Source organism: Lupinus angustifolius, chromosome LG02 (assembly GCF_001865875.1).
Source record: "Lupinus angustifolius cultivar Tanjil chromosome LG02, LupAngTanjil_v1.0, whole genome shotgun sequence".
NCBI classification, from domain to species: Eukaryota; Viridiplantae; Streptophyta; class Magnoliopsida; order Fabales; family Fabaceae; genus Lupinus; species Lupinus angustifolius.
This window is the reverse complement of record NC_032010.1, coordinates 18,684,546-18,690,545: the sequence shown is the minus strand read 5'-3', so window position 1 is coordinate 18,690,545 and position 6,000 is coordinate 18,684,546. Positions and strand designations below refer to the sequence as shown.

Below are 6,000 nucleotides of genomic sequence, written 5' to 3'. Positions count from 1 at the left end.
TAGACTAGCATAGGTGATGTGTCTAATGGTGGTGGAGTGAGAGGATTTGTTGAGTGATTTAGGGGTTGTGGGGTAGTATATCAAGGCTAATATGAGTGAAATCTATAAGATTTAGTAGGTAGATTTTGTGAAGTGACTCATGCGACGCGACGACTTCGGCTAAACGCACGCGATTAAAACCATTCTCGAGTAGCCAAAAATGATCGCCCGATTTTACTTTATGGTTGGAACTTTGAATTTCGGCATTCCGAGTGAAAATATTTTAGAAAATAGTTATGGACCAACTCATGGTCTATCTTGAGTCTAAATGTGATTACGAAGCCAACGGCGCGATCGGAATTCGATTCCGAGTTACGGAACTCAAAAACCACTTTTTGAGCCGTATCGGGTGAGATTCGGCCCCGACAGCGGTCCGAAACCGACTGTCTCCGAAAATCATGAAAATTTACCACCAAGTTAGAAATAGAATTACAAGACTAAAACTCAGCTAGAGTTTCGTTTAATTCTTTACCGAAAATTCCCAGAAATTCATTTTCGAAAATATAATTAATAAAAATGTTAATAAAAACATATATTTTCAAGGTAGTAAATTTCGCGGTCTTACATTTTGCGAGATAGATGAAGTAGCAAAGCTAATGTCCGCACCGCATCTAATAGCAAATAGATTTTAAAATAGTTAGAATTTGATTGTTTTGCGAGATAGATGAAGCAACAAAGCTAATATCCACATCACATCTAATCTCAAATAGATTTTAGAAAAATAGGTTAAAACTTAATTGTTTGTGAGATAGATGAAGCAGCAAAGCTAATGTCCACACCGCATCAAATCTCAAATAGACCTTTTCAAAATATTAATTTAATCATCTAGTTAAAGCACCAAAGTTTTGTTACATTATTACTAAAGAATATATTTTAATTACTTACATTTTTATAACTAAATTAATTAAAACAATCTAATAAAAGATTTAATAAAAGTTAGTGTATATTGTTGCATGATAACATGATTATTGGACACATGATGTAAAGGATTTAAAAAGAAACAACACAAATAATACTAATAAACAAAAAAACAAAAACAAAAAACAATAAAACTAGTGAAACAAAATAAAAAGGAGAGGGGTCACGTGTAAAAAACAAGGGGATAATTGAGGGGTGTCAGTGTCACCCACTTTACCCACATTCACGCAGAAACAAGTTGGGAAGGGAATTGAAATCTCTAATCCCCAACTCCTTCTCCTCTATGGTTCCATCTCCAGTGGTGGTGACGGTGATTCGGGGATCCTCCCTTCATGGTGGATTGAAGCATTGGGGGTGGCTCGCGGTGGTTCGCGTCTCTCTTCTCTTCCTCTTCACGATCCAGAAAAGATGGGATAGAAATCCGTAATTCTCCTATTCTTCATCATCTCAGTATCGGCAAGGAGGTATAGCTTCCTTTCTCCAGTGGTTACGGTGAAGATTGAGTCACGGTGGGCAACACCGGTTGCTACAATGGCTTGGTCTCTATTTTTAGCGGTGGTGGTGACATTCTTGATGGTGATGAAAGAAAGCTACCGCCGTGAGTGATTCACGGTCAGGTCGGGATGGCTTCGGGTCGGTAAGGAACCCTACTCCATTTGTTTTGCATTGATTATCTTTTTGTTGTTTCTGATTCTCGTCATTTTTATAATATTTTCATCATCGCAGAGGTTCATTAAGGCTAAGGAGGGGATTGAATGTGTGATTTCATTCGGTGGGGATAGCACAGGTTGCTATTTGGAATCAGCACAAAACATAAAGGACTTCGGTAACGATTTTTACCCCTTTTTCATTCAATTTTACAGCATGAACTTGGTCGGTCATATATAACCGATTTGGACAAAGAATTAACTAAAAACGAACCATATGTGTTTCGGTTGAAACTAAATGAATGAAAAATATGTATTTTTTTGTAGTTTGCATATGATATGGTTACCGTGTGTATTGATTCCAATGCTCGTGATACATGATAATTAAAACACATTACTGTTTTGAAGTTGTGTGCATAAACAGAGTGAATAACTTACCTGAGTCTATGCCTTATCCCCTTCGGAATTTGAGTGTTAATCCTTTTGGGTGTTTCCTGCGTATTTGTGGTATGTTGAGATGTCTCGGTTCTTATCACTATGGTCTCTTGCAATGTACGTGTGTTGAATGCTCTCCTTCTTTCTGGGTGGTGATCTCTTCCTGACTTCTCTGCGTTTCTGTTTTCTATCTGATTTTCTTATTGTAATATGCATCCTTTTTATACTGTTTGTAGGCAGACCCTTAGGCTGCCAATTTTGATTCAATAACTGGCAAGGATTATGCTCTACCTTTATTGCTGCAATTAAGTTGATTCTGTAACTAAATTCAATATACCTTCTGGTTTGCATTTTTTGAAATTCCTACACTGTTTCAGTTGCCAAATGTCGTGCCTGATTTCTATCACTGATTTAATATGCTCCTTATTGCTATTAATTGAAATGTAACTGCCTGAACTTGACCCTCTTTTCTCTATCTCTGCCTCTGTTTGCTTCCTATTGATAACTCTGTGTTTTCTTTTTGCTATGTTGTGTTGTCAGTAATAACAAAAGGTGATGTTCTTTTTTGTTTTGTTTTGGTTTAGATTTGAGAAAAGGAGCTTTTGGAGTTCCAACTCAAAATTGTTCAACAAAGACAAAATCCTTTTGATGGGTCCTTGTTCATGCTCTTGTTTTGGTGGCTGTTCCTGAATCGCCACCATTTGGGTTGTGGTTTTCATCACCTAAGCTTCAATGCTCTGTTATAATTTGGATGCTCAATTACTAAACTCATGATTCTAGCAATAGCCTTAGTATATCAGTGAAGATTAAATTATGGTGAAAAGACATGCGGGTTATTGTTTTATGAATTCATCAAGAAATCTCTTGATTTAATGCCTGTACATTTTGTACTATGTACACTTTTATTTCAAATCCGAGCCACTGTTGTAGGATAAGTGGTGTGGGTTCTTGAGTAACTTTATGTCTAGGTTGTGATCTTCGATAACACTAATTAAACAACGCTTTAATTCTCAGTTTGTATTGTTATTATCAAAACATATGTCCGACATACTAGTTTGGTGGATGAATATTGAATTGCTTGTATCAGTAACAGTAACTAAATTATCAAAAAAATAGAAAAGTGCAATGGTAGCAACTTTAAAATTTAGATTAACAAAAATTGATTTAGAAAGAAACTACAAAGCTGAAAATTTTCTCCTTGTTGAACATCAAATTGTTATTTTTTTAGATTATCCCTCACACTGAAGGTCTAAACCGAAAGAGTATCATCAATAAGTCCAAACGTACCATTGCATTATGAATTACTTTATATCACGAGAAAGATATCGGATAAGACAAAATTGAGTGTTCACAGCATAGAAGTAATTAGAAACCAGTAGGTCTAACACAATATGTAAATGATGTAAATGAGATTCCAAGTTTGAACTATAGATAAGAATATCATAAAAAATAACTACGACAAACCGATGAAAGTGAGGCTGCAACAAATCATTCATAGCCGCTTGAAAAGTGGGTGGAGCATTAGTGAGCCCAAACGGCATCACCAAAAACTCGTAGTGCCCATCGAATGTGCGGAAGCCTGTCTTGTGAGTGTCTGTAGGATGCACTCATATTTGATGATAGTCGGATTGTAACTCTATTTTAGAAAAAAATGGTAGCATTTTCTTGCTCATCCAATAACTCATCAATAGTGAGAATGAGAAAACAGTCTGGAATAGTGAATGAGTTGAGGGCACAATAATCCATACAAAACCTCCAAGTCCCATCTTTCTTCCTCACAAGTAACACTGGGGAGGAAAAGGGACTGGTATTGGGAGTAATAATTCCAGCGTTGAGCATCTCCTTTAGCATTGAGGTCCTAACCTCCTTTTGAGAATGTGGTAGCGGTAGGGTTTAATATTAACTGGTGTAGTGTTTGGAAGTAGTGGAATAGAATGGTCATGGTATCTGGGTGGGGGTAGTGTAGAGGGGGTACAGAATACTGATTCATAGGTGTTGAGTAAGGTTTGTATTTGTGGGTCTGGAATATGTGTAGGTGTAGGTAGGTTAGGGGTAGGATAGAAATGGCATGGTAAGTGGCTATGCTATCTGTGTGGAAAAGTCTAGTAGGTTGATGAAGTATTGATGATTGTAAGTTATAGGAACATTCTCTGGTGAGAGTTATAGTAGAGTCACCTACAATAAATTGCATCGATGGTACAGCAAAATCGGAAATAACTGGACCTAGAGTCTAGAGTCATTCAATATCCAAAACAATATCGACACCTTTGATTGGGAATAAATAAAAGGGAATAATGAACTTCTGATTTTGCAATGTAATAGGGGTGTCATTACACAGTCCCGTACAATAGATGTGAGCGTCGTTACCCACCATGACCGGAAAATTAGTGGTTTGAGTGATTGGCAAGTGTAAAAAACTGGCAATCCGGGGTTGGAGAATGTTGTGTGAGCTACCTGTGTCCACCACAACAGTCACTTGATGCCCTCGAATTGAACCACCAAATTTTAGAGTTTTTGGTGATAGCTGACCATCCAAGGCCTGGTCAGAAATATGAAAATGAAGTATATCCTCAGAACATGGGCTATTGTGGGATGGGGTCTGGATTAGATCAGGGTCATCCATAGTGAGTGAGGTTGTGTCCCAAATCTGTGAAGAGTCATCCTCCAACATCAATAAAAAAAATTTGGGTTGACAACGGTGGCTTGGAAGGAACTTTTCATCGCAATTGTAACGAAGTCCCTAAGCACATCGTTCTTGTATCTGTGCCATGGATAAATGGCAGATTGGAAGGGGAGAGGGTTTTGTCGTGGTCGTTAGATGTGAGGTTGGGGTAGGGGGTTTGGGAAAATTGGGGTTGTGAGGGAATTTAGTGGGTTTAGGGTAGCCACGACTAGCATCAAGCAGTTTGGCCTCCACCAGCTTAGCTAATCCCAAGGCCTCTGATATGGATTTAGGGCGTAAAATGGCGAACTCCCTTCTAATTTCATTAGAGTTTAGAAAGAAAGCAGTTAAGAATTACCTTGTGAGACAAACCTTAAATTATGTTACACAGTTTTTCAAATCGGTGTTGGTATTTTGCCATTGTCCCCATTTGTTTGAGTTTAAACAATTCAGCCTGATGATTTGTGTAAATTGATGGACCGAAACGGATTTCCAAATCCTTAGTAAATGAATACCAAGCGGAGATTTGGGAGTTGTGAAACATCCATTGAAACCAATTAAGAGCTTCCCCTTGCATGTAAAAGGAAATCATAGGGAGACGTTGATCTAGGGGTACCATATACAGTTCAAAAAACTATTTTGCTTGAAAAATCCAACTAAGAGGTTCAGCTCCATCAAAGGGAATAAGCTTGAGTTTAGGAGGGCGAGGTTGTGGGGAAGGGTGAGGGTGGTGGGGCGGGTTCTGGAACGTGGGTTGTGGGTAGTGTGGTGGGGGTGGGGATGGAATGATTAGGCGTGGGTATGTGAGTGAAATGGATGTTTGGTTGTGGTTGTAGTTGGTTAAGAATATTGTGAGTTAAGTGTGAAGAAATTTTTTGGAAATGGAAGCCGTCGGGAGGGTCTGGGGAATGGGGGGTAGGATTCTAAGTTCAATGAGTTTATCGGTGATAGTGTGTAGGATAGTGGTGATTACAGCATGTCTTGCATCTTGTTGTTCTTGATTTTCCTTTAATTGCTCAAGGAGTAATTGGATGATGAAGTCATCTGGTTCTTTGATAAGTGTAAAGTTATACTGCATTTGCATTGTATTTTAAGACATAATTAGGACTTTAGGATTGTTTTTACCTTTTATTTCTCTTTGCTCGGGTTGAGCAAGTGTTTTTAGCTATGTTGTGCAATTTGGATGGATTAAAGCAAAAAAGAGTAGAGATTGGGTGCAAGAAGATTGAATTCAATGTTGAGGCTATGCGAAAAACAATTGAAGCACCGAAAGAAGTCATAGATATTATATTATATTCC

The 6,000-nt window shown here is 38.0% G+C and overlaps 2 long non-coding RNA genes across 2 annotated transcripts in view; both read left to right on the top strand.

Annotated features, from left to right (window-relative positions):
* Positions 1 to 3,485, top strand: part of LOC109329170 — a 9,689-nt gene extending 6,204 nt beyond the window's left edge. The window contains exon 2 of the long non-coding RNA XR_002105527.1: positions 3,399 to 3,485. This is a non-coding gene — a long non-coding RNA (uncharacterized LOC109329170). The remainder of the gene's footprint in view (positions 1 to 3,398) is intronic.
* Positions 1,209 to 3,038, top strand: LOC109329164. The gene is made up of 3 exons (XR_002105525.1): positions 1,209 to 1,594; positions 1,684 to 1,783; positions 2,624 to 3,038. It is a non-coding gene; the product is annotated as an uncharacterized LOC109329164 (long non-coding RNA).